This window comes from Ursus maritimus, unplaced genomic scaffold, assembly GCF_017311325.1.
Source record: "Ursus maritimus isolate PB19 unplaced genomic scaffold, ASM1731132v1 scaffold_34, whole genome shotgun sequence".
Lineage (NCBI taxonomy): Eukaryota > Metazoa > Chordata > Mammalia > Carnivora > Ursidae > Ursus > Ursus maritimus.
In genome coordinates, this window is record NW_024426008.1 from 26,116,499 (window position 1) to 26,127,784 (window position 11,286).

Genomic DNA, 11,286 nt, shown 5'->3' on the forward strand with positions numbered 1-11,286 from the left:
CTGGTAGGTGTATTCAACCGCAGTTGATTCTCTTTCTGAGTCAGACTGGGGTTGAAGTGCTCTTTGACCACAAGCAAAACCAAAGAGTGAAGACCCGGGGGGACCCCTTCAAATAACCAGATCTGGTCTGACGCTGCTGCGGCCGAGGGGGAGCTCCAGGCACCCGGGGAGCATGGTTCAGGCCTTGGATTTTGCAAAGGATACCTGGGCTGTCTAAAGGGCCTTGGCTTAATCTCTCATCTCCTGGTGAACACCTGAATGAAGGAAAACCGTGACGCTGTGGGGTGCCTGTCAGGTGGCCGTGCTTCTGAGCTTCTCGCAGGGCAGGGAGAAGAGATGGCTAAGCCGCAGGGAGCAGCCTCCACCCAAACACAGAATCTGACGGCCCGTGACATGGATCAAGTCCCCGCGGCCCAGCCGGGCTCCCCATGCACTCGGCCTGCCTTCAGCAAGACTCCCGGGAGGCCTGTGTACCCAGGGCACCGGTCCTCTCAGTGGTTTTCCAGCCCTTGGAACTCCCTCCCCATACTGAGGCACCTTCTCTCCTTTTGCAACAGTTCTTGAATAAAATCAGAGGAGCCCGACTACAGTTTCATCAAAGAGGGAATCTCTGTCTATTAATTCTTTGTTTGCAGACCTGATAGGTTTCCTCGTGGAGCCAATTTCACTCAGGCCCCTGAGCTCTTTCTCAGTGAGGCCCGTCTTGGGACTTCCGAGTTCCAGTCTACGTCACTCAATTTCAGAGAGACCCCCAAGCCAGGTGCCGTGGAATCCCCCAAACTCCACATCTGATGACACTCGCTACCACCGCCACTGCCCCCCTCCCTCAAGGTCTGATCCCCCAGACCCACAGTTTGGCTCTGAATCAACGAAATTCAGACCGTGGGAGGCTGCCGATCAGGTGGCCTGAATTTTGCAACAGATAAACTGTAAGAATGACAAGTTTGGTTGGAAGAGACTGAGGAAAGAGAGACTCCCAACGGGTCAACTGAAGGGTAGCGTGCAGGGAGGCACACCCAGGTGCTAAAGCCAAACACGCGGGCGTCTGCTGCCCTTTTAGATGTTCACGCACCTTCTCCTTCGCCCGGAGCCCAGCTGACACGGTCCTCGGAGTCTCTGGCAGCCTCCCGGCACTCCCACGTGACAGCATGCTCCGTGCCAGCCCCAACGTGTCCCGCCCTAGTCTTGGAATCCGCCCGGTTCCTCTGGGCTGGCCATGTGGGTGACGTAGCTTGGGAATGTGAGTGTCCAGAGCCGACAGCCAAGGAAGAAGTCGTGAGACGTCTTAGGTGTGCAAAGGCGGTTTTATGAAAGCCCAGGGACAGGACCCGTGCACTGGGGTTGTGAGGGGGACTGATTCTATACCGGGGAGCAGGGGGAGGTAAGGACTGAGGGAGGCGTCCAAAAGGACTTTCACGTGCTCAAGAAGGCTCTCAGGACACTGGAGGCCTGGCCATTGCCCAGTTAAGGCTGTTTTTCCTCCGGTAAGACACGAACATGAAGACAGTTGGGAGCTTCCTGGGGGAACCTTACACTCGGCCTCTCTCGGGTCCTTGTCGGTGGGCTGCAGGTCGTAAAGAAACAATTTTATTTTCCCTTCTGCCTCTGTTTCCCACATTACTCATGGAGGGGAGGGTGATATTGGGGCTTGAGGAAATCAAGTTATGGGGCTCTGGAAGTCAGGCTATTGATAAGAATGCCTTTTCCTTGTAAATCGCCAAGACATTGGTAAACTGAGGGAGACTCGTGTCCTGCAGGACTGTGATCTCTGTCAGTGAACCGTTCGTGTTCCCTCCCCTTAGTCCTACGGCGGCCGGAGGGCCTGAGGAACGTTCCACCTGGGAGTGTGGGGGTGGTGGGTGTCAGCGGTGCTTTGTCCTCAGCCCGCCATCCGCTCCCTCATCACTAGTTCAGGACCACAATCGAGGTGGTAGGTTCTAGATGCTTTCTGTGACTCGAGTTAGGATTCTCTTTTTTAAGGTAAAATACATTGTGAGTTCATACTCATAACTTTAGTTCAAATTCAGGACTGCAGGTTTCTTGTGTCCTCTCGTCTGTCTGATATTTGTATCTGGAATCGTACCTTTATCATAGCGCTGGTGGAAGGAGTAACATCAGTCTGGGAAACACATGACTACCGTGAGGGCGTCTGGGAGCGGCGGGCAGCGGGGCTTAGAGCGGCACCCGGTCGGGCTTGCCCTGGACCGCGCTTTTCAACGTGAAGTTGTTACCAGTGATTCCCTTGCAAACGGGCACCCTGGGGTTAGCTTGGAACGTCTGACGTGATAGAACACAACTCCTATGACGTACCTCCTGATTCTGCTGTTCTGCCGATTTCAGATAAACTGCAGCAGAATCAAACCATGTGAATTATACAATAATGTCACTGTTCTTAAAATGGTCAGGACGGTAAAATTCTATGCTATAGTTACCACAGTTCACACACACACACACACACACACACACACACACGAATGAAACCAGAGAATGAGAAATGTTTTAGTGATGGGAAACCCTGACCAACAAAATGAAAGGCAACTTTCAACCGTTTCTTTAAAAAATGTGAACGTCAATAGTTACCGGATGCAAACAGAAAGGAGAGCCAAGGATGAAAAAATAGGGCAAAGACATTAAACTTTTAACAAGAGAAGAATGATATGAATTTACGTTGGGTTAATGAATTAACCTCAGCCGGCTCTTGTCTCCGTCTTTGTCCGGCGTAAAACACGGCGAGGCATGCTCTGTGTTCTGGTTGGCATTTCCCAGATGGAGGAGTGGTAACGTGGACCAGCATTTGTTTCTGAGTGTCCGTGGCTACGCCAAGCAGACTTTGCCGCAGGTGAGAACAGCCGCCCTCCGCGCTCCATTCACAGAACGACCGAGCCTATGGAGAGACCAGAATGCTGTTTCCATCCGCCATCCTCTAGGGGACGCGAACACTCTGGGAAGAAGGTTGGGGCTCTCACGTTCTGCTAATGCCAAGCTTATTTCCTTAAGGAACTCCATTCCCAGAAGGCATCATGAGCTCAGCCTTGGGAAAAGGTCCAGCAGGCGGCAGTACTCCTTAGCCCTGGGGCAATTTGGGGGGCGGCCCGTAGGCCATTGGTTATTACGAGACCAAAATGGTAGTCACTGGGTGATCAGAAGCCACACTTCTTTTGTTTCCATTTTAAGGAACATCCTGTGTGTTGTTTCTCGGTGGTTCTCAGCCCCAGGTGCCCCAAGAGCATGAAGAAGTGGGGGTTGAGATTTTGGTTTCCACGGGGACTGGCGGGGACCTAGTGGCCTTCTCTGGGTGGTGGACTCATTGTGGCAGTGTGCTGAGCAAGGAAGTGTTCTCCTGCAAAAGGAAGACCGTGTCACCCAAATGTCCCCAAGACAAACTTGATGTGTGACCACAATTTGGATTTCTGTTACTCGACACAGACCCTTGATCTTTATATGTTCTTCCCTGCTGTCGGTGTTTCTGAAATCCCAGAGGATGGAGAGTGTTTATAGGAGTGCTTAATTTCAGGCAGGTCAGGAGGGCAGCCCTGAGCCGGCGCCCGTGGGAGCCACAGGCCTGGCGCCTCCGCAGTCAAGAGGCCCTGGACCCAGCGGAAGCAGGAAATTATACTAATGATTTCCTCTTCCATCTTCATTTCATAAAAAATTTAAATGGACAGAGGCAGTTTTCAGAAATTTTGTGCAGATGTGTTGAGTGCCACACATTGACCTTAGAAATCCTCAAATACTATCCATCGTCACCGTGCACACTGCAAATACATTAGTCAGTGTCTTTGTGCTAAGACTCAGTCCAACGAAGGGACTGGCTATCAGGAGGCATTCCATTGCTTTTCGCATCTGAGAAATCAAATGTTCGCACTAAGCCTAGGAATGGAGTTTGGGGAAGATGAATCATTTCGTGTGTGTTCCTGCATTTGTTTTTTTTTTTCCCTGATTATGACAATTTCTTTACGTATCTCTCCTACTATTTTTGAATGTCTATGAGCTTTTTGTTAGTGTGTAGTGCATTTTTATGCGTGGATAAGCATATAATACTATTCCTTGGAGATGAAGGATTGTATCAGCTTTGTTCATAAAACTCCCAGGCCTTTCAAATGCTCTCTGAGCTCCGAAGTTGAGCTCTGTGTGAACCACTCCCACTCTGGGCCCGTTCCCAGCGCGCTATCGTGCTTAAGCTCTGCATGGGCCCTTCGGAACAATGTAACCCATGTATTTCTCGCTGTGTGTTTGACAGTGTTGGGTCTGCATGCAAAGGGCGGTTTACCCCAACTACTGCATTTCCAACTTCCTAACTGATAACTTGAAGGAAGCAGAAGGAGACACAACGCAGCAGATGTGGCTGTTGCCGGCCACACGCTGAGTCTGCCCGCACCCTTCCTGGCTACCAGAGGCTTGCAGTCCAACAGGGAAAGCCTGAATCACTCCACACAATGCAGCCGAGAAAGCAAGGAGTCCCCCAGAAGGGAAGGGCCGTTCAGAATGGGAGGAGGCCGTTTCTAGGTGGAGGCACTGAGGAAGGGTTTGTCACGGCATTCCCGATACATGGTGGAGTCCAGGGTTTTGAGAAGTTGGCGTAGACACTGCGGGGAGAAGAAAGGTCAGGGAGCTCTGGAGGCCTCTAACATATCGTATGTCTCGGTATTCCCACCTCCCCTGGACTCTGATCCCACCTCATGACCTGCTAGCACGTGGCAGAGATGACTGTGCCCGTTGCAGGTGTAAGTCGGCTGCTGGAGGTCCCTGGCCAAAGCTGGTCACCACGTACGAAATCTGATGTCCTGAGACCACCGTCCTGTAAGGAAGCCCATGCAGACCACGCGGAAGAGCCACAGGCAGGATCCCAGCTGACAGTGACAGCACCAGGTCCCTGCGGGGCAGTGCCACCAGCCTGCCGCCTTTCCCGCTGCCCCCGCTGATGCCATATGAGACAGAGAACTGCCCCCACATGGCCCGTTCACGGTCCTGATCCACGAATGAAGAGCGAATACAGTGACTGTGGTTTCAAGCCGTCGAGCTTCCCGTGCTTTGTCATGCGGAGACAGAAAACTAAAAACGTATAAGACACAGTCAGGGAGCAGGGCATGCTTGAGTTTGGGGGGACACACTTCCTACAGGTAAGGGGTTGAAATGCACAGGGCACTAACTGTGCGGGCATTGGCCTGAGTCCAAGGCAGAGAAGGTACAGGCTGCTTCTTGACGTTTCTCTAGGTCCTTAGGTGAGAAGGGGCACGTTCCTCTACAAACAGGAACTGACCATGTGGGATCCAGCCAGAGAGTGCCAACGAAGCCCTGTGCTCGGCCTTGGGGATGATGGCACACCCAGCCTTCCTTGGAGCCCCCTCAGCTCAGCAGGACCACCCCACTTCCCCGGCACTGGCTCTCAGGGTGAAGGAAAGAGCCTCAGATTTGCCGGAGATGAGGCACAGACACCCATTTTGCTCTTTTGTGATGATTTGGTAGCAAAGGGCTGTGACGAGCGATCACCAGACACAGCTAAGGTGCAAACAGGAGTCTGGGAGAGGGTAGAGGTGGGGACTGACCCTTGTGTTTTCTTTTGCTAAAGGACACATGCTTTGGACATTGGTAGCAAGACAGATGGGAGAGTCCTCAACAACGACTTTAGAACCAGAAGGTCTCCATGACCTGAGCCGAAACCAAGCGTCAGGTGTCTAATTGACTGAGCCCCCAGGTGCCCTGTGTAAGTCTCTTTTCTCTTAGGATCATTTTTATATTGTTGACTTGCATGGCTTTTAGAATATAAATTTCTCATGAGGTTATACATCTTATAGGTCCTTGTTTTTCCCATAATGCTTAGCACTTGACTATTCACAGAATTTCTACTTGTATCTCTTCAATAAATGCATCAAAATCTAAAATTAACAACTATTTTAGAATTTCACTGACTATTTACATTTGATGACACTGATTTATTTTAAACTTTTTTTTCTTAAAGATTTTATTTATTTATTTGACAGAGACAGCCAGTGAGAGAGGGAACACAAGCAGGGGGAGTGGGAGAGGAAGAAGCAGGCTCATAGCGGATGAGCCTGATGTGGGGCTCGATCCCATAACGCCGGGATCACGCCCTGAGCCAAAGGCAGATGCTTAACGACTGAGCCACCCAGGCGCCCCGACGCTGATTTATTTTAATGTCTCAAAATCATTCCGATCTTGACTTTAAGATTTTCTTCATCTTTTTTTCAAATTATTGATAAGATTATTTTAACCTAAGTCTTGCTACTGTGAGATTTTTGTGTAAATAATATATTTTATGTATCTTAAAAATATTTTTATGGCATAAACTTTGATTTATTTCTGTGAAATTACCTGAATAATCAGGCTGGGAAACAGGGAACATTAAATACATCCTTTTACTCATCAAAAAAAAAAAAAAAAAGAAAAAGAAAAACGAAACGAAAACCCGGGGCTCTTGCTGACAGAGCGAGGATCTGTCACAGACATTGTCCCCATACTGCAGGACGAGACCATGTCCTAAGTCTGTGCAGATCAGTGAGTGTGTTTGCGTGCCTTTGACTCGTGCGTGTGCAAATCAAGGGGTGATATCCTCTTTCATAGCTACCCGCCCCTGCCCGAGGCCTGTCTTGCTAATGCAAACGTCACGGAGACAACTTGCTCACAGGGAAGATGGCTCAGGGCAGCGCCCCCCGCCCCCCATCCACCCACTCAGCTTCTCCCTCTGCAGATAAAAATCTTAAACCTCAAAGTGGAGAGTCTTCAGTCTCAAGACAGAAATGATTCTATTTCGTGTCTTTCCTGACCACGGAGCTCCTGAACCCAGAAGGGAGCTTGTATTAGCAAATCAGCGGGACTGAGGCAGAGAGAGAAAGCGCAAAGCAGGGACCCAGCCCTGAGGCTTCCATTTATCCAGGCCGTGGGAACGAATAGCAGGGAGTATTCACTCAAAGCCTGGCATTTCTTTTTAATTAAAAAATCCAGCTTGAAGCAACATAATAGGATTGTTTGATGGGCTGCGGGTACACGCACACGTTTTGTGATTTTATCTTTCATGCCCAAATCGCTGTATGGCGAATTAGTTACATGGCAGAGACTTGTGGCCAATGTGCGCGTGGCAACAGGGCCTGGAAGCAGGGCCGTTAGTGATGATGACGATGATGACCATGACAGTGGTGACTAGTATTCTGATGCCCACTCAGACTGTGAAGACTTGACCGTGTGGAAGTCCCACCTTTCCTGGAAACACGGTGACTTTTCACTGCCATGAACTGGAGCCAAATTCCCACCGAGAAGCCCTGATTTCATTTCAGGGAGGAGAAGATTACAGATAGAAACCGGGGCTCACGAGGGTGGGGGGGTTAGGGCAAGACCTCCGCTCACTGCAGCCCTTCTGTTTGGGCTCCTTTTTTTGTCACTGAGTTGGAAACAGTTCACGTAGGTTTTCTGTACACATTGTATTTAAATAATACAGCCCATTTATGGGAGAGAATAAATGTCTTCGTCCGTGACTAAGACTGCTCTGCGGACCCCCGGGGCGCTATCGCTCCCCTCTTCCTCTGTGTTTAGGGAGAGAGGGGAAAGAGAGAGGCACGCCCACACGCAGGCACACTCCTCCATGTACGCGTTCGAGAACGTTTTACTCCTCTTGCTGCGGCCCGGGCCCTGGGTAAAGGAGCCACGAGGTCATCGATGCAGGGATGAAGCATCATGAGGTTAGGTACTTACTCTGCGTGAGGTGGGAAGACCCTGGCGCGGTTTGGACGGAGCAACGACTTGCGGAGTGAGACGGCGACCATCCGAGCTCTACTGCCCCGGGAAGCTGGCCCGTTGTCCCGACACGGTGTGATCTGCCCGTGCTCACGGAGGCTCAGCCGGCGACCGCTCCCAGCAAAGCCAGCAGCCAGGAGCTCCCCGTGCCGGCTTCCCGGGCCCGAACCACGGCCAGGTCCATGCCACACGCACGGGCAGGGGTGCGTCCTGAGAGCAGGCCCCTGTGAGCCTCTAGACGTCTAGAGGGCGCTCCGTGTGCTATTTCGCCTTTCCTCCCTCCCACAGGAGAGGTTACTTATTACCGTCGAAGGTAAGCAGATACCTCGGGGAAGCAAAGGCGAGGCGGTGGGCTTCTAAACCTACCTGCCGGGGTCCGTGTAGGGTCAAAGGCTGTGCGCCGTCAAACCTGTTCCGAAGGCCTACACTTGGCAGAAGCACAGGAAAATCCAGGACAACGGTTTCCGGCAGGGATGTGACCTGACTTAGGGTTTTGCTTCTGAGTGTCTGGGTTTTGCTCTCAGCTGTGTGGAGCTGTGACTGACAGCTACCGGTCGCCCGGAGTTCATGAGGACGACGCGATGCTCAGATCCACGCGCGTTGCGAACCCATCACTACAATCAGGCTCGTCAATGCGCCCGTCACCGCGGACAGCGGCTTGCTGTCGTTGTCAGTAGTGGCGGGGACACTTGCGAGCCGCTGTTCTAAGCCTCAGCGCAGAGCACGTTTACTCACCGTGATCTTCGCGCCGAACAGGAGACCCCAGAACTTTATCGCTGAATTTCGTGCCCTCTGACTCGCCCCCGGTGACTGTTCTCTTTCCTAGGAGTTTGACGTTGTCGGATTCTGCCTGGGGTGAGACCGAATGCACTGTTGTCTTTCTCCCCCCGGCTTGTGTCCCCCAGCGTCATGTTCTCCAGGTCCGTGCATGTGGCCACAAGCAGGCAGTCCTCCTGTTTTAAGACTAATAGTCCTCACATGTTCTCACACACTCAATATAGATCCCACATGGTCAGAGACATCTCCTTAGACAGCGGCTGTATTTCCTTTGGATAAATACCCAGAAGTGGGATTGAGGGATCACATGGTCGTTCCAGTTTTAATTTTTTGAGGAGCCCCCAGCTTCTCCACATCCCTCCCAGCCCTTGTTACCTTGACTTGTGGACACCAGCCATTCGAACGGGTGCAAGGTGACACGTTACCATAGCTTTGATGTGTTTTAACAGCAACCTCGCTGCTAGGTTGAGATTAGCCCAGTGGGGAGCGGGGAAACCGGTTAGGACGTCATTACGATATCCCAAAGCAGGGGCGATGGCCTCTTCCAGCTTTTCTAGCATTTCTGCGAGATTTGCTGTGCGACTAAACACCTTTGGGCCTCAGTGTCCTTCTCTGCGGATATGAGTGACTACACCCCAGGGCTGCTGCAGGTAACACATAAAGAATTTGAAGGGACCCCACTTGGTAACCTTGCATCTGCTACGTACTGTTGCTGTTCTTACCCACTGAGAGGGATTACTAGAACCACCGTTTCTTTTTTGGAAAATGATTCACATGAGAAACACTTGAGTTGAAAGTTAGTCCTCCTAGTAACTCGAGCATCGTATTAAACAAACAACACTAGATCTACACATAATTACCTGATAAATCTTAGCCATAATTATGATACTCAAAACGTTGAAATTCTTAAATCTTTATGAAGAGTAATTTAAGCAATTTTTCTGCAAAAATAATTTTATTTCTATCCTTCTTTACCGGAATCATGTTCAAGAAAGATGAATAAAAATGATAAACTCATCAAAAAAAATTTCTCTTGCATTTCTAGGATTTAAAATACATGAGATCTCACAGGTTTATTTAAAATAGTGGAGTGGAAATGACTCAGCCGTCCTACACTTGGAAAGCAACAAATCACAACCAGACATCGTAACCACAGAGGGGTTACGTATTAGAGAAAGGCTTAGTTGTGCAAGGGAAACAAGTTCTAGAGATCCGTCATATGATACAATACAGTGCCTGTGGGTAACAGTACTCTTCTGTAGACTGAAAAGTCTGTCAAGAGAGCAGATTTCAAATTAAATTCTCTCACCCCCAAAAATTAAATAATAAATAAAAAAGAGGGGTAAGCAGGAGGAAACTTTGGGAGGTGATGAGTATGTTTCTTAGCTTGATTGTGGTAATGGTTTTGCAGGGATGTGTTATACATTCAAGGCAATCGGATTGCATACCATAACTAAGTGTGGTTTTTTAAATATATCGATTATACTTCAATAAAGCTATGGCTTTTTTCAAATAAATACTTCAGTTCACAATAAAGCAAACAAAAAACCCAGTAAGGTAGAAAACAGGTAAAACACAAGCCCCAGATATAAAGAGTAGAGAATGCCTGTCCAACATGAACCTTGACCCAAATTTCAAACCAAATGGGGGCCCCAGTGGACAGAATGTTCTGAACCCTCCCAGGGGCCACCCAGGCTGCCTGCTCCCTGCACCCCACTTTACTACTGGAGTTGCAGGTCCTGACAGCCTTCCACCTGGCCTGTGAGGGCCTAGGGCAAAAACCACCGTGGGCCAGAGGCCACCATTGGCCCTTCAGACCCATCGGCTCCTGGAATCCGTTAACAAGTAGACACTCTTTGAGAGACAGTTATCGGCCTATTGTTGGCCTTTAGTAAGTGCTGAGCGTGGGATCCACAGCCCTAAGACAGTCTATAAAATAAGACCTCAAACTCAATTATGATGTGAGTCTGAACAGACGTCTCAGGTGGCTGAGTGGAGACAGCTCAGGAATATTTCAGTAGGAAGTAGTAAAAATGGTGCTTTTAGCAGCAGGAAAGACCCAGCCTGGGTGGGCAAGGTCTCAGGGTCCCTGATGCCTCCCCTGCACCTTGCCTAAGGAGCCGTGGTCCCCAGTGCGGTGGGGGGCTGGGGCATACACGGTCCTGGTTCACCGATGGCTCCCCGCACCCCCATTACCTTCTGCCGTCCATCCTGACAGCGACCTGTCTGTGACCCAGTGCGGTAGGGGCGCCCTGCTCCACGGCACCGATGGCTGTCCAGCCCGCCCAGCAACGTGGCTCTGCTGTATTCTCGGACCGTGCTGTCCAGGCCCTCCAAGACCACATGTGTTTCCTGTTCAAGTTTCCTGAACACATGGCCTCTGATAACGGCCCCGTCATGCTCCGTATCACCTGCAAGCAGCTGGGGTCATTGTGTGAGTTCAGCAACAACGACACGGTTTTTAGTGGGTGATAAAAAAAAAAAAAAAGACAAAATAACCCCAACCCAGGCTGTACATCTCCGGTGACCAGACTGGGGACTCAGCACGACAGTTCCCCCGAAAGGGACTTCCTGCTAACGCCGTGTGCTTGCTCAGACCGCCTGCCCCTCCTGTTGCCTGCCCTTCGTACACGGTTACTGACACCTTGGTCTCCGTGGGGGGGAGGGAGGGTGCAATGGCCTTCCAGCCCCTTCCAGGCCTTTCTAAGGACTCGAACAGATAGGAAACCCGATGGCCACGAAACAAGAAAATCTGAGTTT

At 50.5% G+C, this 11,286-nt stretch overlaps 1 long non-coding RNA gene across 2 annotated transcripts; it reads right to left on the reverse strand.

Annotated features, from left to right (window-relative positions):
• Positions 1-1,288: 1,288 nt before the first annotated feature.
• LOC103663188 lies at positions 1,289-10,876 on the reverse strand. 2 transcript variants are annotated; one of them, XR_568694.2, is made up of 3 exons: positions 10,723-10,876; positions 2,687-2,884; positions 1,289-1,564 (listed from the first exon to the last, which is right to left on the reverse strand). It is a non-coding gene; the product is annotated as an uncharacterized LOC103663188 (long non-coding RNA). The 2 variants fall into 2 exon arrangements; XR_568693.2 differs by having other exon boundaries at positions 2,668-2,884.
• Positions 10,877-11,286: the final 410 nt, after the last annotated feature.